The following is a 21,898-nucleotide window of genomic DNA, read 5'->3' as shown; positions in this document are numbered from 1 at the left end:
TGGCAGTTTTTAGGTGTTTAAAGTTTGTATCTAATAACAGCCAGGCTGCTGAACCACCTGGTAGCAACTGGGATAATGGGATTCTGAAATTAGTGCTGGTTCAGCTTTTCAGTGCTATAACAAAACTCCTGACATTACTAACTTTAAAAGAGGAAAGGACCTGGACACAGTAGTGCATACCTGTAATCCCAGGACCTGGGACGTGGAAAAAGAAGAAACACAGGTTCCAGAGCAGCCTGAGCAACTTAACTGGACCCTATTTCAAAATATAAAAATTAATTCTAGGAGGTGTAACTCATTGAACAAATGCCCCTGGTTTCAATACCCAAGAACCAAAAAAAAAAAGAAAGAAAGAAAAAAAAAGAAAAGAAAAGGTTTATTTGGATCACAGTTGTTGAAGCGTCAGATCATGATTGATTGTCCTGTGGCTTTGGAACTGTGGCAAGACAGCACTTGTGCAAAAGAGGCCTGTTAACCTCATAGCAAGGATGAAGGAGCAGAAGGAAGAGACCCACTCCCCAGTCTCCTTCAAGGGGGACATTCAAATGCAAACACGACAGCCACAAGATGCTCTTGCTGTATTGGCTTGATTCTGGACCACCTGCTTGATTCCTATGTTCAAGTCCTTGTCTACAGGATCCACTCTAGGTGTCCACACATGCCAGAGAGTGGTATACAATGGTCTCTGTAACAGACTGTAGATTTTGAAATGAACACAGCATTTCTTCCTGCTCTCGGTTTGTTTTAAAGCAACAAGTGTGAGCAAGTGATGATTGTTGGAAAGGCTGAATGGGTGCTGTGGGAAAGCTGCCCAGCACTCTAGGCAGGAGGAGCTGTAGTTGTCACTCAGAGGAATAGGGGCAGTGGAGGAAGAGATGGAGAGAGAGAGGGAGAGAGAGAGAATGAATGTGTGTGTGTATGTAGTGGGGAGGCTAGCTCATGGGGCCAGACAGAAGGTTTCTCTGGGGTCTAACTGTGTAGGCATGATTAATGTGTTTAAATGCAGCTTGCTGATATCAGATTGTCTCTGTGCTTGTCCTTCTCAACACAATTTAAAATTCAAGTAGACCTTCACCCCAAAGAAAACCCATGGATCTCACATGTGTAAAAATACTGAACTGCCTGGCATTACAGAAATGCAAATCAAAGTACAGTGGTAGGCCCCCTTCCATCTTTGAATGGAGAAAAAAATGTACAATACACAGCATAGATTTTAGAGTGAGCACAAAGTCACCTTACCTCACTGCTGGTGATACTGTAAACTGGCACAACTTTCATAAGACATGAACTCTCTCTCTCTCTCTCTCTCTCTCTCTCTCTCTCTCTCTCTCTCTTCTTTCTCTCTCTCTCCTTTCTCTTTTCCTCACTCAGTCTCTCTCTTTTTCTCTTTGTCAGACTGGGGTTTGAACCCAGGGGCATTCTAACTTCAAGCTACAAAGTTGCACTGCCATCCTTTTATAAAAATTGTCTCCAGGAAGAAAATGGCAACTATGAGACACAGCACATCTCAGTGGCTGTAACAAACAAAAATCCACTACTGAGAAGGCGTCTCCTTGACCAGAAACACAAAGCAGCAAGAACATTTATGAATGAAAATGCAAAAAAGGTAACCATGTGCTACAGCATCTCATGCAGATCTTGAGAAAGCTCGATCAGGGGATCCGCAATGGTGTAGATCCCCCATGAAGTATGTCTAGCATTCCTTTCTTCAAATATTATTTAAGGATTATTTGGATTAATATTTATAATTGGAATTTTATGTATAAGCATTATAACTAAAACTGATGGGCAGCAGCTTGTGAGAGACTCAGGCAGCAAATATTTTTTCCCAAGGATAAAGTTTAGGCCAAAGATTAAGTGCAAACTGACCTTAGTTCGGGCCAATGTATAAGATTAAGTTTGAGTCAGCCTCGTGACGTGAGACAAAGCACACTATGATTATTTAAATGTCTGACACCCTGCCCTGAAGTCTGTAAATAATAACTTTTCCTGTCCTTGGAGTTCCTGCTTGCATGGCTATGCCCTTGCTTTTCTGCCAAAAAAGAAAGTATAAACATTGTAAAAAATCCTAAATAAAACGGAGAAGCTTGAATCTGATATCGTGTGGCAGCTCTTCTCTCATTCACCACGAGTCATGCTAGGGCCACAACAACCTCAACAACCATGGTGGAAGAAAATCTACTACTCACATCTTGAGATGCACAGCAAAGAGCCCAAGTGCATTGATTGACCTGATGTGGTGGCCAGCGGCATCTCAGGCCACCAGCCCTGACTGCTGGCTCTGCAACCCCAAGAAATTCATGGCAAGTAAACCAAGGACTTGTAGTGTATAAAGTGGTGGCAGAAGACATCTTAAGCGACCAGCCCCATGCTTCAGGGATGTATAAAAATATCCAGAAATCCCATGCGCTCACCAGAAGCCAGCATCTACAATGACGCACTATGCCTTCTCGAGACCCAAGCCTGCAGGACAGTAAGTTAGGTGCATTTCTCAGCAGATTACCACCCAGAGCAGCCCCAGGAATCCAAGCAGGTTCCAGAGTCCAGAGCCCAGGGCCAGGAAACACAGTATCCTGCACCTACATGGAACTTATTTACAGTAACCCCTGCCACACTGACACCCGAGAGATATTGGAACATACTCCAGAATCTACTACAGTGAATAGATATTATACAGGGCCGACATATGTAAATGAGCAGTACTTCTCTTTTTTCTTTTTCTTTTGGTTTTTGGTCTTTGATTTATACTTGTAATTGTTAGTTTTCTTTTATTGCTTGTTGTTATCATATGCATGTTTGTTTCTTCCCTCCCCTATCCCTTTTAATAGCTTTCTCCTTCTATCCTAACCACTCTCTTCTCTCAAAACAGTTTCCCTTACTGTATCTCCTTATTTTATACTCAAGCTATTCATAACTCTGTACCTAAATGTTCTATACTGACTATAAGAATCCTACTATACCATCATCTCTCATTCTCAACCAGACACTATCTTATTATACTTAAATTCTTACTCAAGTTAATCATATCCTCTACTTTACCTGACTCCTATACCCATCTCCTCAGCTTCTCCCCGCTCACCTAACCCTCACCAGTGAAGAAAAACACTGCTTACTCGTGCATGAACCTACTGACAGCTCTAAATCCCTACTGCTAAGATTGGATCAGACAGTTCATCCGCAGAATCACACACACAAAAAAGAAGACACCAAGACAACAGAAACACAAACCCAAGCATTCTGAAAATATGGGAAGGAGGAACAGTGAATAAATAAGGGAAATCGTGAATAGTGACATACAAGAAATGCAAGAGGGAGAATTCCAAATCCTGATCTTCAGTACAACAAAAGGCCTCACAGTAAGAGTACAGGAAATGAAAGAGGAAATGGAAACATTAAGAAAAAATCAGAAAGAGTCCTGGAATGAAATGAAAGAGTCAATAAGTGAAATGAAGACAGCAATAGAAAGACATTCTGGAAGATTAGATGAAATGGAAAACAGAACATCACTGTTTTCTTGAAATGACAAATTAATGTATATTTTAATTACAGCTATAATTTCACATGCACAATTGTCTTAATTAAAATATATCTATTGCACTAGTTATATTTAGTAGTAAACCCTTAGAAATGGTCTCATGGTTCCCAGTAGAGAATGAACTGAGAAAGTCTGAGTCACAGACAGAAAGGTACACTAAATAGACACCAAAAATTATAGCAGCTGTCTTTGATCTAGGTTGGGAAACCTATAGTATGCACACTGGGAAGAAAAACAGAAAGACATAGATACAGAGAACACAGGATTATAAGGAATGTTTAAGAATGTCAGTTATTCCTACCACACATAGACAGACAGACGGACAGACACATACACACACACACACACACACACACACACACACACACATGACTGTAGGATATTACCAGAAGTTAACTAGCTTGAGCTGGTGACTCCTTAGTGGTGTAAATTATATGTTAATCCCACATTGTATAAATATATACAATACAACCCTAAAAATATACAATATTTTTGTTTGTCAGTCATAGCTCAAGAAAGGAGCAAAACAATTTTTAAAAAAATTTTTAATGTTGGTATAGTGTATATAACTAACTGTTCAGGAAACTGTGCATCATGTCTAAAACAATGTACAAGGAGCCCTGGGGTGAGCTGGGAGGCCAGCCAGGCAGGCCCGCAGCATGCTGTGCTTCAGGGAACTGACGCTAAAGAGCAAAGTTAGAATAAAACATTACGATCTACAATGTGATTTTATGATAAAACAAACCCCATCTTTCAACTTCAGACTTGTTCAATCTTTAAAAAAAATCAGGGATGTTATAAAGTATATAAATCCTATGCTCTTTATGCCTTTTATAAGTCTTAAATTTTATATATTCACCCCAAATAATGCATGTCAAGTCAATTAAATTTAGTCAATTAAATATTAGTTTTTAAAATTTGACATTTTAAAGGCATTAAATATTATTTTGATGAGTTAGAAATACACTAGGAATGCTAAAATGGAAAATTGAACATGGACATAGTACAGCCAAATCTCAGAATTATGCACCAACGGAAATAAACTTAAAATCTCAAAGTGCTGAAGTTGAAGAACACCAGGATATTATATTTATTACTGTTAGCCATGAAATCAGCATGCCCCTGAAAGATTATCAAAAAAGGAAAATAGCAGGACATTCTCAAATGTGGTAGAGACCCGGAGTTCCTGTATTTCACAGAACCTACTTTTAATATAAATACTTTAAAGAATAACAAAATTCATTTTATTACAGTGAATATTTGTAAAAAGAAAGAAAAAGAAATGCTATCATTCAAGGTGATGTGAAGTTTATCTGCATCGATGCACTGTAAAATAAACAAGAAGCCGATGTCAGGTTCCAAAGAATGACTGTAATAGATGTTGCACATGGACCACTTATGATGTTAGCTGCTTCTGTTTCTTACAAGCATTAGTTGATGGTTGAAGATCTTTAGCATGTAAACAAATAACCTCTTTGTTCCTTTCCTTTCAAAGCTGCAAAATAATTAGCTAATTAGAAATATATGAAAATTTCTAGACACAGGCTGGATTCTAGCCTAGCATTTAAATGACATTGCATGGAAATCTTTGCCTTCAGAATACTGTTTTGCTATTCAAGTGGAGAATTTCCATTATTCATCCATTGACCTTTTTATTTTATTGTGCTTTAATTAGCAGTACAATTTAATTATGCATAAAAGTCTAAGTAATGGCATTAAAGGTATCCAAATGGCTCTATCATTTAGTAGAAACAAATTGTAATTATTATGTGATTTTGTATGCTTTATACTAAAAGAAGGCTATTTCATATATTCTTCATATATTATGTACATCTAAAATATCAGGCCTCAGGATCATGAATTTTATAATAAGATTCAGACCTTTGCTTGCCATTCAGTCTTAGTAACCTATTAATTAAACATACACTTACTTGTGCAGCCTACCTTCCATGTCCTATCTCCAGAGGACATGACCATATTTTAGAAAACATGCAGACTTAGTAGACTTTGTTTCTTTTATCAATATTTGCAGCTTAGTCTCACACTGGAGAGGAAGTAAATTTTAGTTTTAGGAAATATATGGACTCTTTATAGCCACTAGGACATTATCCTGTTCCTTTCTTATTATTTCAAATTTGGCTTTTATTTTTAGTGGAGTTACACTTGCCTGTAATTTACAAGACACTGAACTCCCATAATCCCTCCCTTGGTTGAGCACATCAGTTATTCAAATTATTTTTAAAATATTTATCTCTATAGTTGTGACTATTGCCCTTCAATTGGTACTCGCTGGCTCCTATTTTGAGATATATTCATTGCATTTTAGCTATGGGGAAGGGCAATTTGTCTGGTGACCCCTCTTTTATGCTCCTTTCTGTTTAGCTTCTTCCCTTTCTTTCAAGGCATACTGTCCCCTGGGCCAGTGCTACCTTCTCTGTTGCTGTTAATGCACAGGTTTACACAGCTGGATTGGACACACCACAAAACCACTTTGTATTTTCTGACCAACCCTTTTGATGCTAAGGTTCTAAGTCCCTTTCCTGCTCTCTTCTATGCTGCACTTTCTCCCAACTTGCCATTGTGTTCCTAACTTTTTGCATAACAATTCTCCCAAGGGGTGTCAAACTGCTCCAGCTGGATGCTCCTCCAAGGCTGTTGCTTCTCATATGCTTCCCTGGACTCTGCTTGCCACCTCAGGGGCCACACAGTCTCCCCACTCCCATGGATTTCTAGCCTCCCAAGCTTACATTACCTTCTGTTTGGGTAGAGTTGTGGCTTTGAGTGACACATACCTCCTGTAATCTCAACAGTGTGAGCATTAAGAGTCATACTTCTGAGATTTCAGTTGTCCAAAGTTGTCTTTAATGTATCATCAGTAATTAATTGATGATATTGTGATAATATTTAACTTAGAAATGCATTTCTTCAGGTCATAAGAGATAGGTCCACTTTTCTGTAGCTCTCGGTGATGTTGGAACCAAAGCCATCTTGAGATATGATGCTTTACATGCAACACATTCACCCCTCCCAGTCAGTTTAAATATTATGTTTTCAGTCTTCTTAAATGCTAGGCAGACACACTGGAGTGAGCCTGTTCTTGTACTGTCCTTGATACTGGATTGGCCCTTTAAAATTCACTTAATTCCCTTGTCTTGGACTTTTCAGATATTGGACCTTAGATCTACTGTATGGATTTTTTTCTCTATTTCATTTCTCTGCCTTTTTCAGCTACTTCCTACTTTATGTTCAAATCCTTCCATTGAGTTTTTCTTTTTCTAATAGCATTATATAATTCGAATGTCTGTGTTTAGGCACACATTGGGTATCATTGCTTCATGCCAGAAATGGGCACATTCTTTGACATCTCTAAGAATACCAATAATATGGTTGCCTATTTAATTTCTGTTTCCATCTCCTCTATACAAACTCTTTTCCCCTGAAAAGAAAGCCTTTCCCTAAGTATGAGCAGAACTTTGTTTCCTTGCCCCTATTTAGAACATGCAATTGTGATTGGGGTCTCCGTTTTTCCCATGAGAGTCATGAAATGCAGGTGCTGTGGTTTGGATAAATGTCCCACAAAGGACTTACGGTGAAGGTATGGCTGCCAGCCTGTGTTGGTGGTATATTTAAATATAAAATGTTCCCTGATGCGCTTATAAATTGACATTTGGAGTTGGTGTGATTGAATCCTGAGAGTTATAAACCCCAGCAGTTGCTAATTTCATTGTAATAAGTTTATCTGGGTGGTGTTCTAGCTGGTGGGGTGTCATAAAACTAGGACACTGTGGCTATGGCCTTAGGGATTATATACAGTTTTTCCTCCCCCTGACCACGCTCTTGCTTTCAGCTTCCATGATGTATAGACTGAAGACTTCTGTTCTCCCTTTCTCTGGTTCCCACCACCATGCTCTGAGATCCATGGTCCCCTGCCTCACATGGATTGAACCTGAAATCACCAACAAGTAACTCTTCCTTTCTCTAAGTTGTGGGGTAAGTTGCTTTAAATAAAGCTGTGAGTGTGATGGAGGCAAGTTGTATTGGAAAGCACCTGGACCATTAGGAGGTGGGACCTAGTGGGAGGAAGTTAAGTCATTGGGGTATGCTCTTGAAAGGGATATTGGGCCCTTTTGCCTCTCTTTGCTTCCTGGATGCCATGAGGTAAAAGGGCCTCCTCTACCATGTGTGGTAACAAGATATTCTGCCTCTGCACATGTCCCCAGTCTTTGTTAATTCATTTTATTGTCACTGTTTAAAAATTTATTTCATTTTGGTCTTTCTGTTTTGCATGTAGTACTTGCTCACAGAAGTGTTAATTTACCTTGATGATGTTGAGAACCTTTTTATATGCTTAATATGTTTATCTGCCCTTTTCTTCACTGATGAAACCATATGGGACTAAGAAAATTTTGAGAGTTAAATGGCTCAGAGGTCTAGAGTCATCTGCCTTTTAAATTTGATCAATGGTATTAAAAGAAAAATTGCATCTAAAAATAGAAAGCTTAACATGTTTATGTTATACATTTCTATATAACCAGATTAAGTCATAGTCTTCTTAAAAATTATACATGTGTAAGTGTACAAGTATATAATAGGTGTATATGTATTTTGTATGCATATGTAACACATATGATGTATATGGTAAATACACACACACACACACACACACACACACACACACACATATATATATATATATATATATATATTAAACACCAAGACAGTCAATGCATTCCAAAAAAGTGGATGTGAGTCATATTTCTGTGCCATGTATACTTTTTCTTTATGGTAAAAAACAAATGACATTACAGTTCTGGAGATTAAGTAGTGTTACGTCAATGTTTTTTAGAAATAACTTCAATAGAATACATACAAAAAAAGAAAAAGGAAAGCTAAAAATTTACAATAGGATATACTAGAAAAATAAGTAATGCCAAAGAATAGTTTAGAAAATGTCTAATTAGGCAAAAACCTAAAATGTGAACCATTTAACAGTCCAGAGTATGCTTAATTGTCTATTTCAGTTTATCATCAATTAGCTATGGTTAATTTAATGAGAGCTGTTACCATATGTAAAAATTCAAATTAGATATAGAAATATACCACCACTCCATTTTTTCATCATTTTCCTTGATTTAATGATGTTTTAAAAGAATAACTCAATTTTTTAAGTATAGCTGTTACATTTTCTGACTTTAACTAATTGTTTAAGTCTATTTGCTATGCATGCTTATCTCAGTAAAAATGGAGATCTTTCTACAGTAAATGTGTGACACCTGGGAATCTATCAAATATATATGTATATATTTGACATCCTACCTATGAATCATTGACATTTTAAACTGTGTTATTAGAGCCTTTCTGTAGAGGGAAGTCACTTATACAGGCAAATCATCTCTCTTTCATTCAGAATACACAAGGGAAGCAAAGATATAAATTATTATAACTACATTTAACTTTAAGTATAATTGATTGACATCTATGATCTTTTGAATGTGATAGATACAAAGATCTTATAATAAAATAAAATGTTATAAATATTAATGAGTATTATTGCAGTTTGAGGAATTAATACTGAACAAAAAATTCATATATACAGAGGATATGAGAGGCTATCAAATTAAGCAATATCAAATTGTGGTAGTATGAAAAGTCTTCAAAGAGAACTAAATCTTATAAAGTTAATAGATGAAATGAGTAACTGTCCTTTCTGTGTGCTTTTTTACTGTACTTTCTGACTTTTATCAAAGGAGTTTAAAACCATTTTTGTGTTTTATTGGCCATGAAGAATTGGAGCCACTAAAAAATTGTGTTGTGGTGTGCATTCATGAGTGTGTGTGTGTGTGTGTGTGTGTGTGTGTGTGTGTGCATGTTTGCAGTTGGGTTTAAAATACTGACTTTCTTGTGGGTGAGAATGAGCACAATTCTCTTCAGCACAATTAATGAGGTATCCACTATATCTACATGGGCCATACCACACATGGTAAGGAAGAAAATGCCCTTCAAGAGAAGGCTTGCTGGTGATTTGGCCCCCAAAAGAAGCATCTTGCATTGCCTATTTCTTATTTAATGGCCACGCATGATGGGATTGGTTGTGCTCACTTCTCACTTTGCCCACCTCCAGTCAACTTCTTTTGCTTTGGGTCTAGTTCCTGTGGCTCCACCAACCCCAGATCGCCATCTCCTCCAGAGATGAGAAATCATCTGCTAAACCAAGACAGCTGTGACACATCTTTTAACTATGATCTTTACATTTGGAGTGGCAGCATATCAAGTATCTCTCCCCTTTGGTCATAGGTGCAGGTTTGTGAGCTCATCTTCCACTTGGATAAGTTAGGGATGCTATAGAAATATGTTCTGGGTATTTGCTAGGGGCCATGAAAACATTCCAATGCCAGTATGCCTCCTGCTACTCATGCCACCACACTGGGACTGTTGCCCGTGTTGTAGAAGTCCCAAGGATCCCTCTAATAAGAGGGTAGGCAGGTTGAGAGAGCAGCCAAATGGTGTGACATGTCATCAGTGACTTTTTTTCTTTTATTTTCTCCCTTTTCCCTCTAGTATAAAAGGGTAGATAACTACCTCTAACCTAACCCTAACCCTAACCCTAACCCTAACCCTAACCCTATATACCTAAGACTCTAAGATCGTCTTGAATATATCTTTTGCTACCCACCTAGGTAGAAATTGTCTGCATCTTTTTTTTTTTTTTTTGGCTTGAGTGTGCTTTCTTATGGAAGAGGGTGGCTCTCTTTTGCAGCAGGGGCTTTTTTTCCAGCCTGTGGACATTGCACCTGGTACTGAAGGAGCAGGAGGTGAAAGGATAAAGACACAATCCAGATGGACTTAAGGCAAGCTAGTCCTCAGAGATGATTATTCTTTCCTTTCTGTCTGTGGTCCATTCCTATATTTTAGCTCCATTTTTAATTGATCTCCTGTCATTTGTGCCCCAAAATACTGACTTATGTCCCCAGGACAGGAAGGAAGGTTTTCATAGTTCTTCCAAGTAGACTGAAGAAGAATTGATGCCTGACTTCCCCTACTTCTTTTCTACACAAAAGTCACAGAGTCTGATAGAGGGCAAATAAACTTCTATGTCAGAAGCTCAGAAATATCCCTCTCTCTTGCATAATAAAGGAAGAAATTAAATAGTAAAATCACCATGGACAGATGATCAGGAAGATTACCCAAATGAAGTAGTTGGGAATACACAACCCTCTCTCTCCTTGGAAGAGACTGTTTTTGAGGTTAGTAGAATCTTGACTTAGGAGCTATGCATAACTATTAATAGACTGAGTCCCACACTGGGTAAAACAAGAAATGAACAAAAGCAAGGCAAGGTGTCCAAAGGACAAAGCATAGGCCTTGTTTTAGTCAGCATCCTCATTTCTGTGATTCAAAACAACTGATCACACCACTTGGAGGAAGGAATATTGATTTGCTCACAGCTCTGGGGATTTCAGAGGTTCAGTCCATGTCAAGCCAATTATGTTGGTTGAGCTCAAAGCATGATGGTGCAAGGCAGAAAGAGGAAAGCAAGGGGTTTTCTCTCATATCATAAAGGACAGGCAAGAAAAAAAGCAAGGGGAGGAGGTACCATGTATAAAACCCAGGTACATACTCCCAGAAACCCTTTTTTGACAACCACAACCCACCTTTATCATGGCTGCCTGGTTCTCATAAGGGCTAAATGCATTTCTAAATCCAAACCATTATAGGCTTATTCTTTGCATCTTGACTTGGGACCCAGAGCAGAAGGATGCAGAGGCTCAAAGATAGTATCCAGGTGAGAGCACAGTCTTGGAGAGACCCAACTATCCCCTTCCTTGCATAACAAAAGAAGAAATTAAATAGTAAAATCACCATGGACAGATGATCAGGAAGATTACCCAAATGAAATAGTTGGGAATACAGAACTCTGTCTCTCCTGTGCAAGAGGAGAGATTACCAGACTGCCCTGCCTGAAAACTTGGAACACTGTTCTGGTAAAATGAGGAAGCAGAGGTGGCAATGTTTGCATTCTGTGGGAATTCATCACACACAAATTAAATTTAAACTTACCTAACCTGTGCATGGAAGAGATATATAAAATGTAAGTCTCTACTCAGAAGCATCCCACCCCACTCCAGGAAAACTTCAGGCTCTTTGGAACCACTCAGATCCCATGTAACACAGCATCCTATCCAATGCCAGACTGAGAAGATGAAGAATTTGCCTTCAGAGGAGTGAAGAGCCCACATTCAAAACCAGGATTGATCTTATGAAGTAATTACCTCCCAGGAAACCACTTTTCAGGTAATTCCTGTTGAGTTTCAGTTTAAACTAGTGAGGGTCATCATGTCTCCAGTTCATCAACTACACAGGAAAATCTCAGCCCATCAGAAGGAGCCAGGAAGCTCAGATTTAAGGCTGTCAGTTGCTGAGTACTGTAAAAAGAAAGATTATGGATCTGTCTTCTTTTGAAGTCTGCAAATTTACCTGGGCACAGTGTAAATAGGTCACCCTTGATCCAAGATCCTCCTGGTCAGCTATGCCTGCAGTCCTCTGGCAGAGAGGTAGTCTTTGTTTCTGGACCCAGCATTGCATAATGGCCACAAAAAATGCCTGCTCAGAATATAATGGGTTTTTATGCACTCATTATGGAGAACCCTAGTGGTTTCTGCATAATCAGGTCTGTAAACTCCTATTATTCTTTGGGAAAGTGGCACATTCGGGCTGCTCCTGCTCAGGACTCCTGTGGGCAGTGGTCATGACTCCAGTGGGCAGTGGTCAGGACTCCCGTGGGCAGTGGTCATGACTCCAGTGGGGTTTCTTTCCACGCTCTACCAGGGTAATCACTTCATCTGCTCCTGGCTCCAATGTAGGCTGCAGGTTCATCAGCAGCAGCAACGTTTCATTTATTCCTGTTCCTTCCCCATTTTCATATATATATATATTTATAGTGTGTGTGTGTGTGTGTGTGTGTGTGTGAATGCGTGTAATCTACATATGCACTTAGCGTGCATATATATGTATATATGTAATACATAATGTGTGTATAGGAAAAATAATGTATATTGGTTACACTAACAATGAATATCAGTGACAGGTACTTGTCTAGTGTGTCTGCAATTTTTGAGCCAAATCCATACATATTATTTTTTTTCCTCCAATATGGAGTTAACACAAACTTACAGTGGCGTAAAGGAAAGCTGGATATTCATATCCAGAAAACTAAAACTTAACCACTCTCATCCTACACACACAAAAAAATAGATTCAGGATAGATAAATTTAAGATATTAAATTAACCTAGAGGTGCACCAGAAGTGAATGGATTAAGAAAATGTGGTATTGATATACAGCAAAATATTGTTAAGCCATGAAAAGAATGAAATCTTGCCATATTCAGAAAATGGATGGAAGACCTTCTGTTAAGAGAAATAAGTCAGACACAGAAAATAAAATCCCCTCTGCTCACGCTCCTCTGTGGATGTGGAAAGAAAGTCAACCTAAATAGTAATGATTTCTACAGGCCAGGACAAATGTGGCAGCAGGGAAAGGGAGGCTGGAAAACAGTCTCAAAGCACAGTAAATTGAAAAAATAAGTTCTGACGTGTCACAGCAGAGTGAGGGGACTATAGTACCCAGGAGCCTGTTCCATATTTTATGAAGAAGGAGAGGAGCTCAAAGGCCCCCAATGCAAAGCAGTGCTGAAAAGATGTAAATGCATGTCTTTCTGACTTGATAAATCCATACCACACACAACTCTAGAAACATTTCACTGTCACCCATAAATACGTACCATTATCACATGGGAATCAAAAATCTAAAATAAAATGATTAAGAGGATGAAAATATTGGCTACCCTGATTCAATCAGTATACATGTAGCAAGGGATTTCACTGTAACCTATAAATTTGTAAAAGTGGAATCATGTTTAAAAATATAAGTGATAAAGTAGAGTTGGCACCTGTTTATGAAGCTATGTTCTGGGCTTGTTACCACTGCGGCAAAGAACCTAGAAATAGATAGAAGTCCACGCCTTGATCCCAGGGTGCACCCTGTTCGAGGTGGGCTTGCTGAGGGGTGATTGGAGGGAACACAAGACTCCCTTTTCTGTCCTGAAGTGACCCTGGGAGCATGCCCAGCCCAGGCAGCCTGGCTTTCCTTCCACACTTGACCCAGAGGAAGCAGGATCTCCACCAGGATCTCGTGTCGGAGACTTTTTGCGGTAGAAGTGCTGCAGCAATTCCCATCCTTACCACCCCAAGGATGTGGCTGTATTCTTCATTTTCCAAAAGGATACGTTCAGCTCTATGGATCCACAGAGGGCAGTCTTACCCTGCTATGATGGCTCCTTTTTCTCGGCCTAGGGAAGCACAATTGTTCTATGAGGGCCAAAAGGTGGAGTGTGGAGACTGCCCATGATTTTATTCCTTAATAGATGACTTCACATGTCGGGATGCATTTTCTAAAGTACAAATCTCAGCCTCTCTATTCTAGCTCAGTCTCTCTATTTTCAAAGAAATAGTGAGACCTAAAGTCCCAGCAATCTGAGCTTATTACTTGGCCACCTGAACTGTTTTCATCCACCATTCCTAGAAGTGAGAAGCTTGGATGGGAAATTTAAAAGAAGAAGCTTCCTACAAAATCTATATTTGGAGAGAGCAAGCCCATTTAGAAAAGACTTTAATGATGAGATGATTCACAAGAACAATTCCCATAATATCTCAAGTCCTAGAAGAATCAACCCAGCCATTTGCACATTGAACAATGTTCCCTTTCCTGAAGTGTTCTGGTGTGTCACATTCTAGGGATGAGATATCAATTTTTATAAAAATCATTGGGAATATTTCCAGAAAGAAAGCCTCATGGTGTGAGGCTGAGTACAGCAGCAGCTCAGAACACTGATGACCTTCACGTCTCACCATGGCTAGTGCTGTGGGAGAGCTGGGAGAAGCGTGGAGTTGGCTTCAGGTCTGGTCAGATCCAGGCCCTGAGGATAATTCCAGTGTCCCCAGTTGGTGCTTCCTGGAGACAGGAGACAGGCTTTCCCTCTGTGCCCTTTGATTCCTCTTTTAGGGACAAGAGTCAGGGACTGCAAAAAAGAGGCAAAGTCAGAAAAACGCACTGTACTCCCAGCTAGTGCAGCAGAAATAAAAGCAAATTGCTAAAATATAACCTTTTTATTTCAAAAAAGAAAACTAGTGAGGAGTTATTGTATTATACAAAAATGCCTAAAATCAGATTTGACCTTTGGAAAACCTCAACATTTATATAATTCCCCTGATTTAAAAAAAAATCAGTAAATCCTATTGATAAATAAGCAATTTTAAAACATACTAAAATGTAATAACCTGCGATTAGTCACACTTTTAATTCTGCCTGACCCAAACATAAATACTTATACCCTCTGATGGAAAAAGGTGGGGTCACCTGTTATTCTAATATCATTCTGTGCTATCTTCTCTTTGCCTATCCTGTCCCACCTGTGCCAGGCAGCAGCTCAGCCAAAGGCTCCTGGGGACTGAAGCTTGCTCTCCAAGGTACGCACGCCATGCCTGAGCCAGTCTCCTCCCTGAGCTGTAGTCATTCCATGGTGGTCACTGTAGTTCATGGTGCATTTTTCTTCCTTGTGTTTTGTGGCCTGACACCATAATTGTCCTGTATCGTATTGCAGGCTTGCTTTGCTTTTCTACAAAGTTTATATCTTCTTCTATATGTCAAGTTCTTGTAAGGATGGATTATGCCATATTTGGCCCTTTGATTATTACTCAAATAATGTAGCATTTAGGAACCCCCCTGGAGAGAGGGGATTGATAGGAAGAGTTGAAACCAGAGCATTGTAACTGCGGTGGGGACTTGGAGAGTGGAGGTTGGATCACAGATTCAAGCAGCGACTCCCATCATGGCTGAGATGCAGTGCTGGAGAGGAGCCTCCTCCTGCAGGAATTGCGGTGCAGATGAGAGAGGACTCACCCAGGTGCGGGGCCGAGGATCCTTGGAAACCCTGCTGCTGTAGAGAGGCTGAAGCCTTGCAGTGGAGGGGACATATCTTGGGACTCTGTCTGGTGCCCAGGGATGCCGGGCAGGGCACCTCAGAATTGACATTACAGAGAAAGGCCCCAGAGGTCTCAGGTGGGGTGGTCCGGGAATCCAGGTCCTGCTAGTTTTGCACACTGTGGGGGCCGGGCTGCAGGGGCCTCAGGTTGTCAGAGGCCTGCAGGAGAGATCATGCATCCTAAGGGAGCCAGCCCCAAGAGCAGAAAGGGAAGCCCCTTCCCCTCCTGTGCCCTCTGCTGGCAGCTCAGACTAGGCAAGAAGCAAAAGGCAGCAGACCAGGTCCAAGTCGTGTCCTCTTAGGAGCCAGGGGATCCGCAGCTAAGCCATGAACCGAGGAAGGCATGGAGTAGGATGGACTTGGATCACTCCTCAAGAGAAAACAGCACGTGGAAGAAAGGGAAAACAGCCCTTCAAGGAAAGGACTGCTGACCTTCTTCAGCTGTGCTGCCGCGTGGGATTTCTCCTTAAAGGTCACCATTATTCCTCCTGAGATAAGAACCAAAATGTCAACCCGCTCATTTACTACCTTCGCTATTGGTAGTGGGCAAAGCGATATCTCCGTGTCAAGGTTGAATGATTGGCCTGTCTCCTGGTGCAAGTGATGGGAGGCTGTCCTGCGCTGTCATCAAACTCAAGGCTGATCACAGAAACTCAGAGCGCCAGGGCCCCAAGGCTGTGAGACCAGGTCAAGGAGCCAGAATGTTTTCTTCTTCTCTGATTTTGAAAATTACTTAAATGCCAGGCTACTGATAAGTCATGGGGAAATGTGAAAATAGGATCCAGTTGCAACATTTTTAAAATGACGATCTTTTATGGTATGTTTTCAAACGATGTATGAAGTATCTATTATGCTATAAGATAATTCATAGCATTATATTTGAGAATAACTCAATGAGGCAGATGTTTTCAACAATATATTATCTGTTCTTTAAGAACTAAACTACATTTTGGTGGAGAAAATATTAAACTACATTCTGATTTTGTGCAAATATATTGTTTCATTACAAAATATTTTATGTACGTTTTCTTTCCAGTTATCTGATTTATAATCTATTCTGTTAATAAGCCTCATAGTTGTTGTGATATTAGCCTTAAGCTTTTTATAGCTTAAGATATAAAAATTAATCAATCTAATAAAAAAGTATCTGGAGAAGGGGTAAATAAATAACATTTCTAGTATGTTTTCTTTAAGTGACAATCAAAATACTAAAAAGATATTAGTTGTTCAGTGATTAATTAGCTAAGAACAATCTTATTTTTAGCTTTTTGTTTACATTGTCATCCTCTTAGACATAACCTACCAATAATACTTTAATAATAGTAGAACTCTCAGCTGGATGGAGTTGAACATGCCTGTAATCTCAGTACTTGGGAGGCTAAGACAGGAGAATCACAGGTTTGAGGGTAGCCTCAACAATTTAGTGAAAAACTATTTCAAAATAAAAAGAGCTAGAGGAGGTTAGTTCAGAGGTAGAATACCCCTGGGTTCAATCCCCAATGCGAGAGAGAAAGAGAAAGAGAGAGAGAGAGAGAGAGAGAGAGAGAGAGAGAGAGAGAGAGAGAGAGAGAGAGAAGGAGGATTCATTTCCTTTAAAATATAACCACTGGTCTGGAATGGTGGCACATGCCTGTAATCTCTGTAGTACTTGGGAGGATGAGATAGAAGGATCACAGGATCACTGCCACCCCATCAATTTAGCAAGACTCACAGCAATCTGGAATGACCCTGTTTCAAAATAAAAGACTCTGGCGGGTGGGGAGGTTATAGCATGGAGGTAAAATGTCTATGGGTTCAATCCTCATTGCCACAAAGAGTAATTTGTTAAAAATTCTAAAATTAAACCAGGCGTGGTGGCACACACTTGTAATCCCAGCACTCGGGAGGTGGAAACCAGAGGATCGTGGTTCACTGACAGCCTCAGCTACTTAGTGAGGCCCTTTGAAACTCAGTGAGACCCTGTTTCAAAAATGAAGAATAAAAAATTAGGGCTTGGCATGTCTCTCAGATGTAGAATTCCCCTGAGTTCCATCCCCAGTACCACCAAAAAAATTCTAAATTATAAGAAGTAGTTAATTATAAATATAACTATGGAAAATAATAGAAAGTAACTAATAAAAATAATTACTATATTGGTATAAGTTTTTTTTATTTCCTTACAAATATAAACACTCATGCTGGGGCACACATGAATAAGAAAAGCAAGTTACAACAAAAAGAGTAATTTTCAATGTTGCAATATAGCAAATAATTTATTTTCTTCACTTTTTAATTCTTATAAGCCACTTTTCCAACTAGTACTATTTTTCTTTAAACTATTCTTAACACTTACTTAATGCAAGTCTATTTGTGATGAATCTCCTGTGATTTCATTGACTTAAAAATGTCCTTGTTTTCTCTTCATTTTAAAGGTAATTTTTATAGAACCCAGAATTCTGGGTTGACTGCCTTTTCTTTCAGCACTTAAAAGCTTTTATTTCATTTGCTTGTTACTTGGCTGCTTGCATTGTTTCTGATGAAACCTCAGTTATCAACCTTGCTCTTATTCTCATCAGGAAACATCATTTTTTTTCTTTGTACTTTTTTTTCATTGGGATTGTTATTTTATCTTGAAATTTCAGGAGTTTAACCCTGATAGATCTAGGTATTGTTTTGTTTCTTATCCCTTCCAATTCTACACGATATTGTCATTGCTTATCGTATTTGGTAATAGCTAGATGCGTATTTCTTAAACTGTTCCTTGATTCTCTGGTTCTCTCCGGGTCTCTTGAGCACAGGTGCTGGGCCATGGACTTTTGCCCCAGAGGTGTTTTTAATCTTTAACTTTATTTTTACCTTTTCTTGTTTTAGTTGAGCTTCATTTTGGATGAATTTTACAAAGTGAATTTCAAGTTCACTAATACATACTTTCCACCCTGCATCCTGATGTTAAACCCTTTTGAGATCATTAATTTGATATAACATATGCTTAATAATAATAATAGATTCTCCTTTTGATGTTTCCCATTGTTCTCATTTCCTCTCATGTTTCATCCTGCTACATGATCTTCCAACTGCTTCCAGGAATCCTTGAATGTATTTATAAGCGTTGCTGTCAAGCTTAGATGTAGAATGTCCCCTGAATGGCTCATATATTAATGTTGGGTTGACGTCATGACTTCATGAGGGTTGTAGCCTTCTAGTAGATACACCCATCCTCATGGACTTTCTGGGTGGTTGCCTGGGCAGGTGGAGCATGGCTAGAGGAGGTGGGTCCCTGGGGTGGCCGTGGGGACTGAGCTTTGCCTCTGAACCCCCTTGATTGCCAGGTCACTCTCTTCTGGCCTTCAGTAGATGAGTAGAGCCTCGTCCCCTCCCTCCCTCTGCCTCCCAATACCATGTCCTGAGATCCACAGACCCCAGCCTCACATGAACTGAACCCCAATCTTCAAAAAAATGTAGGAAACAAGCTGTCCTTCCTTCCTTAAGTTGTTTGGTCAGTTGCTTTGTGTTACTGCATGGGAATGTTGACTGAGATAGTTGCTTACGATTCTCCTTGGTTAGTGCCACGCTGTAGGGTCCTGCGGGCTTCTCCCTCCTCCTCCTTTCAGGCCTGTGGTCTCTTCCATCCTTTTCTTTTTTCTTTGCACTTTTTGTAATGTTTCCATATATTTTGGAAGTTGTCTAGAGAATAATGGTGAAGTGCGATATCTACTATTGTGCAGGTGGTTTTCTTTGCCCAGCAGTGTCATCTCCCCCATCTCTTGACTTTTCCCCTTTCCTTTGCTAAGGTAGGAAGTAGACAATTCAACTGTGGCACATGAATCTGCCTGTGGGTGTGATAAGAATGAACTTGCCAGCCACTAGCACCAGGCTGCCCCCTCCAGGCCAGTCTCTGTGGTCTTACACGCAGGGACTGATGGGTGAGAATCTTTGTACCCAGTGCTTCTTTAATGCCCAGTCCATCAAAGTATCATTACATGTTACAGATTGAATGAATCATGTTATTTGTGGATCTGTGACATTTTGGAGGCTTCACAGCACAAAAATAAAATTAGCTTTACCTACTTCTAACTCCTTCAGTAGATGTGGAGCAAATTAAGATTTGAATTAACATTTATCGCATATAATTTTTTAAAAGAAGGCATGTTCAAGGGAAGCTTCACAAAATGTCAACACATCAAGTTATAAGTTTCCCAGATACCAGGTGTAAATCAACAGGATCCCCACGGTACTTAAATTGGATGTCATTTCTTTCACTTTAAGAAACTTGAATTTTTTTCTAAAAGGAATTGCCGGGGGGGGGGGTGTCAAATACTTGAAACTAGCTTTCTTTTTATTCAGGAGAATATATGTTATATCTTTAAGATATATTGCTATGTATTTAAACAGAAATATTTACTGGCATAAAAAACAGTTTATTTTTTTCCTTTCCAGAATTATGTAAATCTTTTAGCAAATGCCAAAGGTCAGCTACTCACATAACCTCATAACTGGTTCAATGCATCATTGAGTTGACCTCCCCACTTAATTATGAAGAGCATTAAATTGATTGTGTAAGTTAAATCCACATGAAGAACAATGACATACCAAAAATATACTTCACAACACATTATTTAAGTTCACAGCCATGTTTAATGTTTTGCTTTAATAGAGTTATTCACAGGGGTCTGAGTTTCAGAAGAGTAACCCCACCCTACCCCATAACAAAACCCATGGGTGCTCAGGTCTCTTATGGAAAGCAGAGTAGTATTTGCCTGAAACATACACATGCCCTCCTAGCTACTCAATCATCTGTAGATTACTTACAGTAGCTAGTGTAAGGTAAATTCCACATAAATAGCTGTTATACAATATATTTTAGAGAATAACGACAAGAAATAAAGTCTGTACATGCCTATACAGGCACAGTTTGCACTTATGAATATCTTTTATCTAGAGTTGCTTGAATCTCAGGTTGCACAACTTGCCAACCTGAAGGGTCGACTCTACTTTGTATTTAGGGACATGTGTTATCGAAGTCAGAAAAAGAACAGTGAAAACAGTAATTATAGCAATGTTGGGAGATCTGGAGTGTTTTTATACTAGTGTACAGGCCATCACACACACACAAAAATAAAATACTTAATAAATGCCAGAGGATCTTTAGTTTTGTTTTTAAGCAAAAGAATACTGCAAAGGCAAACATTCTTCTCTAACCTCACATGGCTACTTCAGAGTTGCATCTGGGCTGTGCTACTTGCACTCAGAGGCATTTATCTAGTATACACATTTGCCTGTTAAAGCCTTCGGGTCCAAGTGTAATTTAATTATCTTTAAACTATGTGACATAGAATTGCAATCATTTTTTCCTAAATTCAAAACTAACTTATCCAAATTCTGAAATTAGTATTCACATTGCATCAGCCTGTGGAATATTTAAAATCTACCCATTAATCTTCACAGTGAAACAGTTGACGACTCATCTCTAGGAACATCATTGGCAGGAAAATTAAATTTTGTGGGAGCAGAAGTATGAAGCAGTGGGAGTCTACAAGAAAGTCTCTAGACTATAAATTTTCCTCTTAATACTGCCTTCAAAGTGTCCCAGAGGTTTTGATATGTTGTGTCTTTATTTCCGTTTGTTTCTAGAAATTTCTTGATTTCACGTCTTACATCTTCTATGACCCATTCTTCATGCAGAAGTGTGGTGTTCAGGCTCCACATGTTCATGTGGTTTCTTTGGGTCCTTTTATAGTTAATTTCTAATTTCTTTCCATTATGATCTGAAAAGACACAGAGAAGTATGCCACATATATTTGAATTTGCTAGTGCTCATTTTGTGGCCCAGGATGTGATTGATTTTGGAGAAGGTTTCATGAGCATCTGAGAAAAATGTGTACTCCACTGTAGTTGGGTGAAATATTCTATATGTGTCCAACAGGTCCATTTGATTAATGGTATCCTTTAGTTCTGAGGCATCTTTACTGACCTTTGGTCTGGAGATCGGTCTAATGGTGTCAGAGTGGTGTTGAAGTCTCCCAGTATTATTGTATTGGGATTTATGTGTAGTTTAATGTCACAGAATATTTGTTTTATGAAAGTAGCTGCACCTATGTTTTGGGCATAAATATTAATTATTGTTATTTCCTCTTGTTGAATTGTTCCTTTTACCAGTAAAAAATGACCTTCTTTGTCTCTTCTAATTAGCTTGGGCTTGAAGTCTAAATTGTCTGATACCATAGTTGCTACTCCTGCTTGTATTTGAGTTCTGTTGGCATGGATTACCTTGCTCCAGCCCTTTACCTTGAGTTTGTTTTTATCTTTACTTGTAAGGTGTGTTTCTTGCAAGTGGTAGATAGATGG

The sequence above is a fragment of the Muscardinus avellanarius genome, assembly GCF_963383645.1.
Source record: "Muscardinus avellanarius genome assembly, chromosome: 14".
Lineage (NCBI taxonomy): Eukaryota > Metazoa > Chordata > Mammalia > Rodentia > Gliridae > Muscardinus > Muscardinus avellanarius.
Note: the sequence above shows the minus strand (reverse complement) of the source record.